Source organism: Phocoena phocoena, chromosome 2, assembly GCF_963924675.1.
Source record: "Phocoena phocoena chromosome 2, mPhoPho1.1, whole genome shotgun sequence".
NCBI lineage: Eukaryota > Metazoa > Chordata > Mammalia > Artiodactyla > Phocoenidae > Phocoena > Phocoena phocoena.
In genome coordinates this window covers 34005323-34023951 of record NC_089220.1, presented here as the reverse complement: position 1 = coordinate 34023951, position 18629 = coordinate 34005323, and the positions used below count along the sequence as shown (strand labels likewise).

General features: G+C 48.7%; 1 protein-coding gene across 1 annotated transcript in view; it reads right to left on the bottom strand.

Moving 5' to 3' along the window:
* Positions 1 to 16251, bottom strand: part of TMEM229B (transmembrane protein 229B) — a 35916-nt gene extending 19665 nt beyond the window's left edge. The window contains exon 1 of the mRNA XM_065872820.1: positions 16195 to 16251. The gene's annotated coding sequence lies outside the window, so the exon portion shown is untranslated. The remainder of the gene's footprint in view (positions 1 to 16194) is intronic.
* Positions 16252 to 18629: the final 2378 nt, after the last annotated feature.

Genomic DNA, 18629 nt, shown 5'->3' with positions numbered 1-18629 from the left:
AACCGTGGAATAAAAATAATAATGACACTCATACAGCACATATATGTGCCAGATGCTGTTCTAAGCACATATTATCTCATTTAACCTTCACAAAAATCCTTTGAAATACAGACTATTATTTTCCCTGCTTTACAGATAAGACCCAGAGTTACACAGCTTTCCCAAGGTCATAGTGCTAGTAAGTGCCAGGGCTAGGATCTGAACCCCAGCGGTGTGGCTGAGGATTCTACACTCAGTCAGAGAAGTGGCTCTGCAGGGTCCAAGTTTGGAGAGATTAGGGGTCCAGGAGAGGCCCTGAGTGGTTGGTCATAGGCTTTGGAGGAGCCAGGCAAGCGGGCTCCTGCCCCACCTCTCCACCCAGGCTCCTGCCGGGACGTTAGGGTAGGGAGGCAAGGGGACACGTAGACGGCTCCTGCATTCCCAGCAGACACGTCCCACCCTCCTGTCCACAACCAGGGGCAGCTGGCTCTAGAGCACGGAATCAGGTTTCACACAGAGGTGACTAAAAAACCTGAAAATACAAAGGGAGAAGAAACACAACCAAGACTTACCAAACATTTGACAAAAACCAAAGCAACCAAAGAAGCACCGAATTAGAGAACAGAAGTTCTAGCTGGAAAACAAAATCAATAAAGTCACCAGAATGAAATGTTTTTCAAAGTATGATTAATATCCTCTGAGGGATAAGAGGGGCTACTGAATCTATGAACCCAAACAAAGCTGTTGCCAGAAGAATGATACAGATCTCAGAAATGACGGAAATACACCATGGTTAACCACTTATCTCTGGATGAAAGAATAGAGTGACTTCATGAAAATGTTTCTTTATATAGAAAAACTATTTTTCTAAACTTCCTATATCAAACGTGTGTTACTTTCAGAATCGGGAAAGTTATTTTTTAAAATGCCTGGCGCGAGGTAGGTGCTCAGTAAGGGGGTAGATCCTGCCCCCTACACCAACCCCTGGCCCCATCCAGACTGGTATATAACTTGCTGTCCCCCAATTTCTCCATCCATGCTCCCGTCTCCGTGTCTCTGTGCACACTGTTCCCCTCCTGGAATGCCCTTATCTATCGCTGTTTACCCAGATTTGCCTGTCCTTTAAGGCCCAAAGATTACCCTTGTTAATGAAATGTCCCTTCATCGTACCTAACCCACTCTGATCCCTCCTCCCCCAAACTCCTAAGGGCACTTAATTCTCCAGGGTCATAGGACAGCTCTCACTGAGCTGCCCTGTGGGGTCACAGTACTGACAACTTACATGTCCTTTACCTTTCAGTGACCAAGTCTTGTCTCCCCAACTCAATGGTAGGCTCCTTAAAGACACCGAGAGGGAACTAGCTTTCGTTCCATACCCCACTGTGTCCAAATAAAGCTGAGAAGCTTTCGCAAGAACATTCTTATGTGTCAGTTGAATGAACGACGAATTAGCTTCTGATCCTGGTGGGAGTAGAAAGAGGAAAACGATTGTGGAAATGTGGTTTCTCAACAGGGCTGGCCACAGCACAGCAAGGTCCTCCCACGTGGGTGATGCCCTCGAAAGTGGGTCACCTGGTCGCAGATAGCTTGACCTCCCATGCCTTGCCTGGGATCCAGAAATACCTGCAAACCCAGGGTGGATGATTGGTAAATCTCGGGACAAAATGTGGATAAGGAGTAAGACATTTATATGGTCTTAGGTTGTCTCCCCACAGATTGCTTATTAGTAGCAAGGAAAAATCAGTAAATGCACAGTGAAGAAATCGTACACCTTGACGAAGTGATCCAACTTAACATCACACGTAAGGGGCGAATGGACATCCGGTGCCTCTGGATGTAATACGATGAAAAAGATACAACATCACTCATGTGTATGCTAGCCAGGAGGGTATAACTCGGTCTAAATGTGAGGCAACAGCAGAGAAATCCAAAAGGAAGAACATTCTATTTTTTTTAAAGGGGGAGGAGGAGGCGGCTATGTTCTTAAAAATGTCAATGTCATGAAAGACAAAGAAAGGCTGAGGAACTGTTCTGGATGAAAAGACTAAAGAGACATAACAACTAAATGCAGTGCTGGATTCTGGACTGGAGAGGAAATAAATGCTGTAAAGGATGTTATTAAGTCAATCAACAAAACTGTAAGAAAACCAGCAGATTAGATAAAAGTATCATATCAAAGTTCAATTTACTGAAGGTTCTCTGAAACAATATTCTTAGGAATCCACACTGAAATATCCAGAGAGAAAGGGCCGTGATGTAGGCAACTTACTCTAAAAAGGTTCAGGAAACGACCTCCCTGGTGGTGCAGTGGTTGAGAATCCACCTGCCAATGCAGGGGACATGGGTTCGAGCCCTGGTCCGGGAAGATCCCACATGCCATGGAGCAGCTAAGCCCGAGAGCCACAACTACTGAGCCTGCGCTCTAGAGTCCGAGAGCCACAACTACTGAGCCTGAGTGCCACAACTACTGAGCCCACATGCCTAGAGCCCGTGCTCCACAACAAGAGAAGCCACCGCAATGAGAAGCCTGCGCTCCACAACGAAGAGTAGCCCCCACTCGCCGCAACTCGAGAGAGCCCATGCGCAGCAACGAAGACCCAACGCAGTCAAAAATAAATAAATTAAAAAAAAAAAAAGGTTCAGGAAAAAGAGGGAGAAAGAGGGAGAGAGAGAAAACATAAATGATAAAGCAAATGAGGCAAAATGTTAAAAAAAACTGGATCTGGATAAAGAGTATATGCGTGTTCTGTACTATTCTGGCAACTTTTCTGTAAGTTTGAAATTACTTCCAAATAAAAAGTTTGGAGAGGGACTTCCCTGGTGGTCCAGTGGTTGGGACTTTTTGTCTTCCAATGCAGTAGGTGTGGTTTGATCCCTGGTTGGGGAGCTAAGATCTCACATGCCTCGTGGCCAAAAAAACAAAATATAAAACAGAAGTAATATTGTAACAAATTCAATAAGGACTTAAAACAAAAAGTTTGGAGAAAAAAACAACAACAAAGGGGTCCCTTCCATTAGACAGGGTGGGGTGGGGTGGAGCAGACATGGAGGGTGAATCCAGGAAGGACATTTGTCCTCACATGTCTACACCAGCCCCAAAATTCCAGCCCTGTCAAAATGTCCCTCATAGACACATTTCCTCTCCAATGGGGCCCTCCCCTTTTCTTACTTCTCCACCTATTTACTCCTTCCTCTACCCAAGATCAGCAATCTTCCAGGAGGCCGCCCTAACAGTACCATAGGACAGACCTGGTTAACCTTTTGGATCTATTCTTATATGTAGTTAATATTTTCTGGAGATGTTCTGACACCTGTTTTGTCCACAAGCCCATACTAACGAGTCAGGTTATATTTTTTAAGCCACAGCCTTCTAGGTGTTTCATGGTATTTCATTTCCACCCCCCGCCCCCCGCAAATTTGTGGTTAGTCCTATTCATTCTGCCTGACTTTAGGCCTTTAGACCACGTTCATCCCTTCTGAGATCTCATGCAGGCTTTCTAGGGTAGATGCTCTGTTTCCCACACCCCACCACTATCACCACCACCTAACTCCAAAGTAAACCCCCCTCCCCTCCCCTCCCCCCACACAAGCACAGCCTCCCTCCCCAGGTACTATGAGGAGGGGTAGCCACTTTAAGTAATGCACCTCTTTAAATAAGAAGCAGCTGATGGAGTCTCTTTAAGCAGCCTCACTGCAGGAAAGGGAATCGGGCAAACCATCTCATCGCACAACTTCATTTATTTATTAATTCAGAAATCCTTATATGCATCTTTTATGTACAGACTACTCAATGCTAAGTGGGTTGGAGTATGAAAGCTGAAGCACAACAGTGGAAATTCTACTGTAGCGTCAAATAGCAGAAGCCTACAAATAATAATAGCCTCCATTCTGACAGTGCCTTTTACTTAAATGAACTTACTTCAAGTTTATCTCATTATTCATGCATTCCTTCACACGTTCCTTAAACAATTACCCAGTATCTATGTCATGCCACCAGGTACACGCAAAGACCCAAGAGGCAAAGGGCCAAGCTCGGGCCACAGGTGGCTGACATTCTAAGTGATCCTGGATTGGCCCACTAGACACACACTGAGGGCACCAGCCACGACGGGACACCAGAGGAAGTTATTCTAAAGAAGAGAAAATGAGTGAGAATCAGAAAGAAGCTACTGTGGCTTCAGCACACAAATAAATGTTGCTGTTTCTAAGTACATGGTTTTATATTATAATTTAGAATTATATTAACTTACTTTTAATTACCTAGGGGACCCTAAGCCTGTCAGTGCTGAGAGCCTCTAAAGATCTTAATCCAGCCAAACAGTAAGTAGAGGTCACAATCCTAAATGCCAACAAGGGTCAAGCAGCCACCTCAAATTAGCGAAGACTCCAGAGCTATTAAGAAAGCAGGACTGGGCTTCCCTGGTGGCGCAGTGGTTGAGAGTCCGCCTGACGATGCAGAGGACACGGGTCCGTGCCCCGGTCCGGGAAGATCCCACATGCCGCGGAGCGGCTGGGCCCGTGAGCCATGGCCACTGAGCCTGCGCGTCCGGAGCCTGTGCTCCACAATGGGAGAGGCCACAACAGTGAGAGGCCCATGTACCACAAAAAAATAATAAATAAAATAATAATAATAATCCCTTTACAGAGAGGAGACCCAGGTAGCCAGAGTTAAGGTCATACAAGTACTAAGGTGCTGTGGCCCAGACCCAGAACACAGATCTCCCAGTTCCTGGTCCTGGTCCTTCTTCCAGACCAGTTGTTCTCAATGGGGCCACCCCTGGGATGGCGGGGGTAAGGGCCTTCTGTCAGCATCACGGTGGGTGGGGAGTACCACGGGTACTTATTAGTGGGGACCTGGAATGCCAGACGCCCTGCAGTTCCCACAACAACCCACAAAAGAACCCCCCCACACACATAACTTTAGAACATTCCACTAGGCATTCACAGAGGTGAAAAGCCCATTCATAATTATCGGCATCTAGAACCAAACTCCCTTTCTGAAATAAACAGAGGATTTTTGCATGGTTTTAACATATACTGACTCGTCCAGGAATGCCACCGGAGTGCAAGTCGAGGGGATACTGTACTGTGTGTTTGGAACTTTACCAAGAGTGGTCCACCAGCTGGGAAAAAGCCTCAGCGTCACCTCTCCTGGTATTTGAGTCACCCACACGACACACCTGTATCTTGTGGGTATTTGTAGCTGTTACATTCTCAGTGATTCTATGTACAGGTTCAAGCAGCTGACTCCTTCCTTCTGTTTTCTCTGTCGTCGTGCCCAAACAATTACATACTGGAATATGTGATATTGTATTATAATTAACTTTTCCTTTATTTCTCTTAATACAGTTTAGGCATATGGATTTTATTTTAATTTACGTATACAGGTATGTCATATTATCTATGAATTTTATTCGGGGTAATTAGGAGGCATTACAAATAATTGTTCTAATAAAAAGGGGCACCATCCCAGATTGTGGGATGCAAGGGAAACTGCAGTGCTGAGGGAAATGGAGGGGTGAGTAGAATCAGGGTGGCTTCACATGATCAATCCCCACAGAGGAAACTCAATGGTCTTTTACAGATATTGACATGAAGTTCCTGAACGATGGGTACAAGACGTGGTCAACCCATGGGGCTTAAGACAGCTATTCAATTGGGGACCTTTGGGAAATTTCATCTCCACGATTAATTTAAATTATACTATACCTCAGCATTTTCCAGCATGTAATGACAATAGGTAGAAGACCACACATCATCTGCAGGGCCCAGGGAAATGACAAATGGTTGAATATCTGGAGGCAGTGATGTGTTTAGAAGAGGTCAGAGAGCTAGGTGCCAGGCTTGGTCCGGGGAATATCTTCTTAATGCATGAGAAGATGAGTAAACAGTATGTAATAGGTTAAAAAGGCAGGCCAGAAATACTTAGGGCTCTGAATCTGAGAGGGGCTGGTTATTTAATGGGAGGGGAAAGGTGGCCTAAATTCCCATAGGCATGCCCGTCACTGCCAAATAGGGATGAAAGGTTAAAAGAAAGTGTCCTTCAATCAAGAGGGGATAGCTAACTGATTCATGTGTCCTCCCCATCTGAGGACACCTGGGGACTGGGACAAAAGGAACAGCACAGCCTGCTGGCTTGGATGCTAATGGGAGGCCTGGAAACAGGGCTTTCTGAGCCTGGCTCTTCCACTAACCCTCACAACTCTATTACCTCTCCTCTTGGTTTCCTCATCAAAAAAAAAAAAAATGAAGAAAACACAATAGAACACTTTAGATTCCACCACCGTACATTCTTCTGTTGTTTTCATGTTCTTCCAGGAACATTTGTATGTGTGTGTGTGTGTGTGTATTTTTTTTTTTTTCTGCTTTTAATTTTAAAATGTCAGGTCGAAGCAGCCGTAGGGATTAACAAGCAGTTTGACTCTCAAATGAGTTACTGCATCCCTTCCCAGAAGGAAGTAGAGGAACCTGGCTCACTTGGGCTCTGAAGAAACATCCAGATGTAGGACAAGCATCTAGGAACGAGTTTACAAGTCCCTCTGCAGAGCTGACTCAGCCAGGGGGCCAACAGGGCCCTTCCCCCCACCCCCAATCCCAGGATTAAAGCGACGTACATGCACCCAGCAGTCACTCCCACCCTGAGGACACATCAGTTCATCCCTGAGATGCCATAGCAGCAACAGGGAAGCCTTCTTGGTTTAGGAGTCAAGCTGGGCTGGGACTAGGGTGAGGGAGGAGTGACACTTGCCTCGGCACAAAACTTAAGGAGGTGCCAAGAAAGACTTACTAATCAAGATAAATTATATCATAACGCAATATTTTAAAAAAACAAATTGGAAAACCAAGGCGTGGGCTATCATACTGGAACCAGGGCCAAGATTAGAGCAAGGCCCAGGAGGCGAGGTCACGTGAGGGTCTGTGATGTTAGCACAGTCCCGCATCCCAAGGACCTATCCACCACTTACTGCCAATAGCATCTCTGAAGAAATACCGCACAGAACCACAATCTCTGGTCCCAAACCCTTGGCATTCAGAATTGTTTAGATTTTTTTTTAAAAGGTAATGTAGAGCATATCCAGTAGATTACATAATCCCCACAGCAGGGTCTGGGGGCAGCACCCCCAAACACATGCACATTTCTGCAGCCAGATCTATGAATATTCACACTCTGCCTAGTAAAGAGACCACCGGTGGCCTCAGGTTCGTCCAGGTCGGGATTTGCCATCACACGAGTTAAAGAAAAGCCTTTTGGTTTTAGAATGTTTTGAATTTTGAAACTGCAGATAAAAAAGTGTGGGCCTGAATAGCATTACATTACGTCTCTTAAAGAAAAAAGGTGGCAGATTGGACCCAAAACTTTTGTTATAAACTTGTACAGAAAAGAGAGCTGCAACGGTCCTCAGCAGTGATCACCCAGAGGAAGGCGATTTCTAAAAGTCAGTCAAGCCCAGAGCAAACTTAAAGCATTTCCCACCAGCCAACCAACCAACTGACATTGTTAAATACTGTGTGTGTGTAAAAGCCTGTACAGAGTCCTGGGCTGTACTGAGACATACTAGACACAGGTCCAGCCCTCAAGAGCTGAAAAGTTAGAGGAGACTGGAAGGTGACCATAAATCATTGAATATTGGAATCTGAAAAGGGCTAATCCACACCCACACTTTAAAAATGATGAAACCGAAGTTCAGAGAGGGTGAAGGCCTTGCACAAGTTAGAAACAGGAAGTGAGTGGCACAGAGAGATCAGACTCAGGTGTGCTAAAACTGCTCTTCACTGCTCTCTGCATAAAAGCACATAATAATTGCCAATTTAGTGAGGAAATGAAAAGAGTTGTAAAAGATCCCAGCGGAAGTGGTTTTGGTCAAACACACCTTTGCAGCAAAGATGGGTTCCGACTTCTACAAGGACTGTAATTTGGGGAGGCAGCAAAGCAGGGGAGGGACCTCCTGGCAGGGAAATAATGAGGTATGGGGCGGGGCGGGCGGGTGCATGGTGGGTGAGCTGGGCACATGGATTAGGCTCTGGTGAAGGGCACAGAACGAGCTGTTAGAAAAGCAGGTAAAGGCAATGCATAGAGAGTTTAAATGCCAGAGTGAAGAACTTACAATTATGTCCCAAGGCCGCATCTCCCAATCATTTGAGTTCTGCCTCCATGATTTATGGCTGCCCACAACCCTCGTAGGAAGAGGCAGAGCATGGCTATTTAAATGAGCCCACTCTGGGGTCAGATTCTTTCCATCTGAATCCGGGCTCTGATGCCAACTGTGTGACCTTGGACAAGCTGCTTAACCTCTCTTTGCCTCAGTTTACTCATTTGTAAAATAGAAATAATACAAGTACCTCCCTTGTAAGAGTTACAGGAAAGAGTGTTTACTGTCCTGAAAACAGTACCTGGCATTCATTTTAAGTATTCAGTAAGTGTTAGTTGTTGTTAATTTAAGTTAAATTTGTAGTTATATATGTACTGTAGCCTCATCCTAAGCTATAATATCCATGAAATCCTGGGCTTCTTGTGACAGCTATGGTTTTGATGATACATAACAAGAGGGTCCATCAAAAGTCTTAACTAAGGCAGTGAATACAACACGTAGGACGCTCCCAAGCTGGTAAGAGGGCCTCCAAAAGAACCACCCAGGAAATCTGATATCTGACCTTGCAACTGAAAGGACAGGATGGACTGGCATCTGACTATACCTGAGACACACGAGGTGTGAGACAAAAGCTGGCCATCTGCTGTGGGCGGAGCCAAGGGAGCCGGCTGAGCTGGGGGATGGGCCTGCATTCCCAGGTTCACTGCGCCAGAGGATGTGTGATTGTCTCCTTGGGCTAAAGTGGGCCACAAGCAAGTGAAGGCTGGCAAGAGATCAGAGCAGGTCTTGTCCAGGAGGGCCACTCGGACAGACAGAAGGACCTTAGCCGGAAGAGGCTGGAGGTGAATCGCGGATTTTAGGGGCTGAGGAGAGAACAGTGATCTAGAATAGTGGATAATTTGCTCTTTTCAAGACAACAAGGAGTAAATGGTCCCAGCAAATGTGGGGGAAGCGTGTCTGAGAAACCCATGAACGTGGCCACAAGAAGAGACTCAGCATTAAGTACCTGCCAAGCCCAGGAAAGCTGGGAGCTGGCAGACAACAGTGCTGGCCAAGTAAGCCCTTTCCTGTCCCTCTCAGGCCAGTGACAAAGGACTGGATGTATTAAGTACTGAATTGAGACCGTTTGTGACTTAAAGTGACCACAGGACCTCCTACCGCCTAAGAATGACCCAGAAAGTTATGGGGCCTGATTGAGTTTTCCTCCCAGGGCAGGGAAACAACTAATCCCACTGAATCAACATAAAGGTCCAGCAGGAGACAAAATTAAGTCGTGTTAGTGAGTTAAGTCATCCCAATGAGTCATGTTTCTTTACATTCATTAGAAACATAGCTATTAAAATGAAATGTTTGTCCCTTTACCAACTAAAATCATCTCTCAATATTCCCAGTGGTATGGTAACCACCATTAGAAATCACTGCTATAGGGCAATAAGGAACTCAGGAATAAAGCAAGGCAGGTAGGGACAGAAAAGATTGGTTTGGTGGGTTCAATGGGAACTCATTTGCTCCCCAACCTTGCATACGATGAAATTAAAACAGAAGACGTACCAATGGAGAACAGAATCCTTGGACAAATGGCTTGCGCAAAGGGAAATCAAGGCGGCCCAATTTCACGAACAGAAAAGCTGTGACTCCCTGAGTTCCTAGGCTGAGCTCATAGTATGATCTTGCTCTTTTAAGTGGAGCTAGGGCAGCAGAGGGAGATACGTTCTCATTGACTCTGCGTCATTCAGAAAGCATCAGCCAACGTCCTCCGGTCCCGGAGCCCTGGAGGATCCTGGACTGAACCAGGCCCTGGCATCTGCTAAATGTAAGTGCAGACTGTAAGACATACACCAAGGCACAACTTCCCTGTTGCCTTCACTTCAAGATACAAGGGGTGTACCTCATCATTTAGGAGATGGCGTGTATAAGGGGGAACAGACGCCACCTCTCGGCTGCCCCACTTAAACAAATGAGGAATGATCCAACCTAGTCCCCCTTCCCAAGAAGGGACTTGCTCCAACTGTATCTTAGTCCCCTAACTTCCAATTTGGCTTCTTTCTCCTTCAACCACACCTCTGCTCTCCCAGCTGTGACTTCCTCCAACTCCAGACCAGCTGAGTTATCATTTGAGAAAAAACCAAATTATCCAGATTCTACTAGATGACCCAAGCATGATTGCTGGAGGAGGTGTTAGAGAATATCTCTTCCAACGTTCTCATTCTACAGACAAGGAAATGAACTCATGTCACATGAGCTGAGACAAGAACCAAACAAAGTCCCCTGACCCCAGCACAACGCTCCATTATACACCGTCATGATAACTCTCAAAGGAGGTCAGCTCCCCTCCCGCAGGCCACCACCTCAATCTTCATTCCTCTTCCACAAACACCTCAAAGTGGTAGGAAAGCCCCAGAGTTAACTTGCCTAGAACAAACAAGGATAAAAGAATTGAGGACCATCCTGATGAACTGGCCGGTCACCTCTGAATGGAGTAATCAGCGGCCACAAGTACTTCCTCAGAAGAACAGGATGGTCCAATGCTTACCGTACTTTGCAGAGTATACCTGGGACCAGGAGTCATAATCAAGGTCTCCACAGCTGGACCATAATGACGGGCAGGGGAAGGCCCAGAAACTAGGTTGGAGGACGAGGCCTGGAGTCAAGAATCTGCTAAGATGAACCACTATGACTAGTGGAAGGAGAGTGACAGAAGGCAAAATGCTGCCCAGACAGCCTATCAAGCAAGAGAAAAATCTGGCATCCAAATGAAGTGGGGTTTATGAGATACATCCCTATGCCAAGCAGAAGTCTGGTCCTCTTATAGCAAATCCCAGGCCATCTGGTCTGCTTCCCCAGTGCAGGGTACCGACCCCTCTCTTCCCAAACATTCGTCAGGATATTGTTTTTCAAAGGAGAATCTCAATTTTCATCTCCTTTTAAGTAGCTGTGTTTAATCCACACCAGCTCTCCTTCCTATACTTTAACCTCCACTTTCCACTTTCCTTCCTATACTTTAACTAACCTCCACTTTCCTTCCTCCCCAGAGTTTGTCCCACCATGCAAAGCAAAGCTATTGAACACAGTAGCATCAGACAGATCTCAGTTTAAATCCCAATTTGGACTCTTGCTAGCTGTGTGACATGGGCAGTGACTTTATCCTTTATCGAGGGCTTAGCCCAATGCCTGGCATATAGTAAGTATTCAATAAACAGTGGCTGTCGTCATTATTATTGCTATGTTCACTGAAGCCAGCTGAAGCTCCCTGTGTGGAATTAAATCCCAAAGGGCTGACATGGGCTGTCCAAGGTCACACAAGTGAGTCAGGGAGGGATCCCGGATTTCCTAATTCCGGAAGCCTTCGCCAACCATCAGCTCCTGCACAAACAACAGCGTTGCCCAACAACCTAGAAATCTGGGTCTCTGATCATATCCAAGTACCACAGCTGATGATGTAATAGGTACTCGCCATGTGCTGGAAACTGGGCAGGCTATATGAAAGCTTTAAGGCATCTACAGATCAGCATAGGAAGGTCATCTCCTTGTTTGTGGCAGGCAAAAACACAATTACAACATGAAAGTCTGGAGCCGCTGCTTATGTTTCCCACTGGTGACAATATTTCTCATCCATATTTGTTTTCAGAAGGCAGATGAAAGTAAGACCACTGACCTGGCTGCCTTATTCCTGGCTTTAGAAAGGCTTTTTCGATCGGGAATGAGGGGGGGTGTGGGTCCTAGGGACGGAAGACTAAATGGAGTCTGGCCAAGGACAGCTATGAAAAAGAAGATGGGGGCTGGCAGTGGTCCCCACCGTTGCTCCAAAGAACTCCAGAACTCCAGAAAAGAATCCTCTCTTTGTGGCCCTCCAATCTCCTTCTTGGCTGGCATCCCTAGCTCGGGGCTAGGAAAACTCAGGGTAAGTGACCTTTCTGATGAAAACGGACCATTCCAGAAACTCACGTGACAGGAGTGCCTCTTAAAAACTGAAAGGAGGGCTTCCCTGGTGGCGCAGTGGCTGAGAGTCCACCTGCTGATGCAGGGGACACGGGTTCGTGCCCTGGTCCGGGAAGATCACACATGCCGCGGAGCGGCTGGGCCCGTGAGCCATGGCTGCTGAGCCTGCGCGTCCGGAGCCTGTGCTCCACAGCAGGAGAGGCCACAGCGGTGAGAGGCCAGCGTACCGCCAAAAAAAAAAAAAAAAAAAAAAAATTGAAAGGAAACAACAAATGAATGAATCAGCTAGAAGGCCTTCGTCATTCAAGTCCAACTACGAAAGCAGTCAGAAATGGCTAATCCAGTGTGTCCTGAATGCAGGGTTTCTGAGGTGGAAAGGAATGGCAGAAAGAGCCCTCTCCAATTACGCCCCCGATTTATTAGATCTCCCTATGGTAAGTTAGGATTTAACAATGCAAGTCTTACTTTGTTTTAACTGCCATGCTTCCAGAGGGAGCAGCAAAAAGGAGCAATCTGAGGACCCAAGTCCTGCCCATGTAGACTGTCTGCCCTAATTCCAAGGATGCTGTCCCTCTATAATACCAGCCACACTGAGAGCCAAGAGCCCTCAAAGGATATCAAACTCCCTGCTGGGGAGCAAGCAGAGTAAAGAACAATGGGGAGCTGGATGTTCAGAAACAGGAATTGGCAATGACTTTGGTTACTCAAGTTGCCAGACTTGATGGTGACCGACCCCAAAGGCAGAAGCACCAACATCCGGGGAGGGTGGAAAGTTACCTTTCAGAACCATCCTCTAAGGGACCAGGGGGCCAATAGCACCCACTCTGTGACCTCGACCCCACCAAATCTATACATAAAGGAACTGATGTTAAAATGAACATTGAGGACAGCCTTAGGGCGAAGCAGAGTGGGAGTTCACACCTGCAGGATGGATGTGAGCAAAGGGAAGGGAGCAGATTCTCTTTTTCACCTGGGAATGGGATAGGTTCCTTATTCAGCCTCAGTTCTATCTATGGCTGTGAGTTGCAGGGGTGAAAACCCCTTCATTTTCCTTGAATCATAGCAGCATGGCACATCCCACAGCTCAAAGTCTGAGGCAAATGTACATTTGAAATCAAACACATAGGTACCTAAAGTCTATCAGTGCATCTTCATCTCATGATGAAAAAGTGTAACCAGTGGATCTCCTCCGGTACTTAACGGTAAACATTCTTAAATCCCAGGAAAGGAAAACTTCCCCAACACAGACATTCACACACACCACAGTCAGTGTGCTAATTCTTAGCGTGACTCAGTTTCCCTCCATGGAAGCCATAGTCAAAAGTACCACCTCCCAGCCCTTCCCCAGAAATCAGCTTAGACTTTACTTTTCAAATACAAAGCCTCTGACTTCTGAGAGGTGTTGGTGGAGGAAGCAGAACACCTGGTCAGTAAGGCTGAGTTTCTTCTTGCTCAGAGCATCAGTATCCCTTTCGACATTCCCTCCTTAGCCAGGTGTTGCCACAAAGGGAGCTGAGAGTTTGACAAGTCAGAAATTATCCACACCTTAAAAGGAATGTTCCTGGAACAAAAAATAAAAATAAAAAAAATAACCCAAACCACCTTGTCTGTAAATTGGGGGTGGGGGAGGAGTGCGGAGGAAAGTAAAGAGATACAAATTTGAAAACAGTCAGGCTGTGCCAGGGTTAGATTTCCCTTCCCTCAAGGACAGCCAGATCTGATACGGCTGCTGATAAGGTCAAGCGGCTTCACTTTACTGCCCTTCCCCAGGTCTCAATTTATAACATCAGCGTCCCCAACATCATCAGAGACCCTTCTGAGAGCTTGGAGGGTGACTGTCACCAACATCCAGGCTGGACACCATCTACCAGAAAAAACCCTACTAGGAAGTAACCTGAAGGTATCCAGAGAGCAGAGGCAGACAGAAAAGCACTTGCTGCCCACAAGTGCCTTTCTGATTAAAAACTTACACTTTTAAAACCAACACTGCGCTTTCCCTATCACAAATGCTGTAATGTAGCCCTTTCCTGCAAAATGACACCTTTCCCTTTAGAAACAGTATGTGAATCTGATACAAGTGAAATTAAACACAGTATAAGGCTCCCTAACTCATTTAACATCTTTCATTCAAGAACCCAAGGCACTTAAGTCACTTTATAAATGTAAAAACTCATGCCTCATCACTTTAAAAGGGGGAGTCGGAGGGAGTATCATTTTCCCATCTATGGTCAGTACATTTGAGTAACAGTCCATGGAAAAGCCCCTCTCTCACCACTGGAGGTGGGGAGGTCAGGCCTCTACACCATCATCCTCAGCTCAGAATAGCTTGGGGATTAACCCAAAGGAGAACTGAGCCATAATCAACCCTGCCCATTTAGAGGGGAAAGGGCCCTAGAAGTGGGGCGGGTGGTGCTCTCCGGTCTAGCACCTGCATCTGACTTCAGCCACAAGGTCCAGGGCCATATAGAGCTATAGCTCAGGGGACTTCATTTTTTCCTGCTATCCTTTACTGCTCCCTCCCTCCTGTACCTTTAAGTGACCAAAGTCAACACTAAATCAGCTTGTAATTTCCCTCCAAGGATGAGATAAATAAGTTGGCCCACTCTCTACTGTCTCCCCAGTTACTCAACTGTGTCCCCAAATATAAAGCCTAGGGGAGAAAGGCCAAGCCTCATCTCAGCCCACCCCTCCATTCCTCTAGGGTGTCCTGGGAGGCCCACCCCTGGCCCAACCACTCACAGCATTAGTTCAGTCACAGGAGCAGACAGGAGAGTCACCCAGCATTTCAACGCCCCCACCCCCCCATACACACACACACAATCCAGTGCCTTCTGTCTCCACAGGCAAGCAGATGTAGCACTGCCTTGCAACCCGGGGGAAAACCCGACTCTCAAAGGGCTGTCTTTTCTAAGAGGAAGAAAGGCAATGGGCAGTCCTGCCACAGGATGGAAGCCGGTGGTCACATGCAAGCCAGATCAGAGCTGGAGGCACCTTGTTCTTGGAGACACAAGGTCGGGGACTGGGGACCTGGAAACTGGCCCATTTGTTTTCTAGAGAGAAAGACACTGTATCCCCCATCCCTGCCCCGGGAAGGCTGTTCAGCCCTCCCCTTGACCCCTCTTCCTGGTTACAGCAAAGAGAAAAACCCAGGCCCCCTGATGACCCAAGTCTGAAGGCCAGAATAACAGCTCCTTTGCTACTGGGTGCTGAGAACGCAGGAGAATTGGTAAGCTGAGCCCCCAAGGTTATGCTGGCACAGCTCCCCAGGGTCCTGCTCCTTTCCTCCTGGGAGGGCTCGAAGTGGCATCAGAACAACCTGCCACCCTAAGCTCTGTACCTGAGGCAAACAAACAAACATACCCCCCGAGGAAACTGTGGAGAAAGAGGGAGACATAGTCCAGGGCAGGAAGGGAAGGGGATCAGTTTCTGACTGGGCACAGAAAGAGGGAAAGGAAGACACCTGGGAAAGAGGCCAATATCGCCTTCCCCTTGCTGTAATGGTCCCCATCCCAGCCCCGCATCTCCCACAGAGGACCGGAGATCAGGATGGGCAGATGGAGAGCTGGCAGCCAGGGGGCTGGGAAGGGGAGGACGCCTAGGTGTGCAGTCCACCATCACCTAGTTTTTCTATGCACCCTGGAGAGAGGGTTCATCTTGGCACGGTTCCCTCCCCTTCAGAAAAGTCCTCAGCCTCAAACTCAGGAGGGTCCGTGGTTCCCACTCCCAAGCCTCTCTAGCTTCCACCCAGCCTGACGCCCCCTCCGCTCCCCTGAGGCGGCCTAGGGGATGCTCTCCGCCCGGAGGAAGAGGGGATGTCAACCATCCGCTGCCGGAGATCCCAGGCTGACCCCTTCCCCTCGCATCTCCCCAAGCCCCCTTTGTTTCAGGAGGTGAAAGTTGCCAGCGTGCACCCCCTTCCCCAACACGCCCCCCTGTGCGCCCATCCCCCTCAGGGAATCCAAGCCTGGGCGCACCATCTAATTTGCGGCTCGCTCTCGAGCCGGGGCACCGCTTCGAAACCGAAAGCAAAGAGGAAGCGGGATCCGGCAGCGCCCCCAGCCCGGTCGCCCGGTCTTCCCCATCACCGCACCATCGCCCGCACCCCCCGCACTCGGCGCTGCCCGCCCCGCGCGGCCACCTCTCCCGGCGGCGGAAAGGCCTCTCTGCGGGCATCGGAGGCACCTACCGGTGCGGGGCCGGGGCCGGGGCCGCGAGCAGGGGCAGGGCAGGGCCGGCCGTCTGCCGGGCGCAGGTGCGGCCGGGAGCGCTGTCTCCCCTGCTCGCTCCCGCTCCTCCTCCCGCGCCGGTGCTCGGGGCGCTCTCCTGCGCCGCCTGCTCCCCGCCCCCAAGCCCGGCGCTCGGGCTCCCCCCGCGCCGAGTTGCCGGCCCTGCCTCCCCCACGCCGCCGGTCCTCCCGCGCGGCTCCTAGTCCCGCATTGTGTGTCGGCCGCCGCCGCGGCGGTGCGGGGGTCTGGGGGCTGTGGCCGCCGCTGCCCTGGCAGAACGGAGCCGGCGACGACGGCGGCGGCGGCGGCGGCGGCGGCGGCACTCACCCATAGTACGGATGCGGTGCAAACTGCACATGCTCGCGTCTGACAAGCGCTCTGCCTCCGGCCCCGCTTAACTCCTTGCTCGCCCGCTCCCCCGCTCCACCGCCGGGTCCGCTGCCCGGCCGACCGCACCGCCCCGGGCGCCTGGAAGCGCGCCCTCGGTCCGGGCCGCGGCGCAGGTGGCTGCAGTGCAGAGCTCCTCGGCCCTCCCAGCCCCTGCCGCCGCGCCTGCGTTTGAGGTGTCTGCAGGAGACCCGAGGAGAGGACCAGCCGGGATCCCTCAGCTCCCAGCTTGTAGGAGTTGTGTGGACTGCGTGTACAATGTCCACTGTGGGTATCCTGTAGGTCCCAGCTACCTGAGGGCCACGGTCAACATGGTATTGCAGACCCACTATATGCCAGCATAATGTTCCGTGCCGTCCATTCATTGAAACGGGCCTGCAAGATGAGTTTTATTATCCCCATTTTCAAGATGGAAGAACTGAGCCCTGTGGAAGTTAAGGAATCTACCTAAGGCAGAGCCTGAACGTCCAAGGCCCACAGTTTGGTTTATACCACAAAGATTAAACATAAGAGTTTCCTTCTGAAGTCAATCTCGATTCTTCTATTGGAAGGTGGAAAATAATGGATGTCATCTAGAAAGCCTGGAGATTTTGGTATGTGGAACTGTGGGAAATCAGTGTCAGAGGGCCCTGCCTTGAGACAGGCCCCTCAGGTGGGTCCTGGGTCCTGCAGAAAGGCTGCGCAGGGAATAGGAAGGCAATGCAACCCCAATCCCTACACCAAGCCTGGGTTTGGCCCTGGGCTCTGCAGCCAAGAGGGAAGGACATTTTTACAATTTCTAATACCCCCTGAAGGTATCTTTTTGTAAATAATCCGTCCAGGGGGTGCTCTTTTCTAATTCTCACACAGACCATATGTGTGCCAAGGCCTGATCTGTGAGGTCTGATGGCTGCTTCCCTCCTAGCCCTCACCCCCTTTTTGTCACATGCCACAGTGACAGAGAACTCTCAGAGGTCCAAGGCAGAACAGAGTCTTCTAAGAAAAGGAACCTGAGGTTCATCCAGCTGGCCTTGCCCCACTCTGGATGAGAAGCTGAGCTGCTGTCCTCCAGTCGGAACCTAATCTGATCCTAAGTCTTGGGTTTCTCAAACCCACAGAGGAAGTGCACAGCCATGTGGTACCAGTGGCAAGAGCTCTTGGCTTCTCTGAGTTAGTTTCCTCCTCTAAGATGGAGATAATATCGCCTATTTCATAAGTATATTGTGATGACCCAATAGCAATATATGTGGAGTCCTCAGTACAGTAGGCCTTCAATAACAAGAAAGTGTTTTCTGCTGGGGGTAAAGCAGGGATGGGGAGAAGCGATCAGAGCTACAGTGAAGCATGTGGGCTGTCCTAGAACACTGTCAGAGAGGCAGGAGACAGCCCCCTCCGAGAAACACCTTGGCAAGAAGAGGCTTCAGTAAGTCTGGCAGCAAAGCCCACCTGCTGCAGAGGGACCTCCCTGGCGCCCCCTTGCCTCGGAGGACCAGTTCTGCTCTGGTTCTCAATCTGTGGCTGGCCGCTGATCCTACTCCCTTCTGGCTGGGGGAGGCAGCATTGCTCAGAGGAAAGCACAGCGGTCTGTTAAGGCAGAAGATCTGAATTTGGGATGACTTATCCATTAGGTACTTTGCAGTGCCTAGCACCCACAATATTTTGGGGGCCAGCAAAAATGTTTGAATTTCTTTTGAAATCAGAGGCAAAAAATAAACTTTGAGGTCAAAGAAAATGTTTTCCTATATAATTTTAGTATAGAAGCCATAGTATATAGAAGCCAAGGTGCCAGTTACAGAATCTGAAGAAGGAAGAGTTGGGAACTAAGGCACAAGAGTTGGCATCAGTCACTCTCTCCTGTAACCAGCTCTCCTATGGACTTAACTCCATCATCTGGGTCTTCCTCATTCCCAAATTAGGAATCATTTCTTCCTAATAAAAATTTATATAATGCCTTACAATGGACATATCTTCTCTCTTTGGGTAAGGCAGCTGTTTTTAATCCCCATTCTATAAACGAGGAAATCAAGGC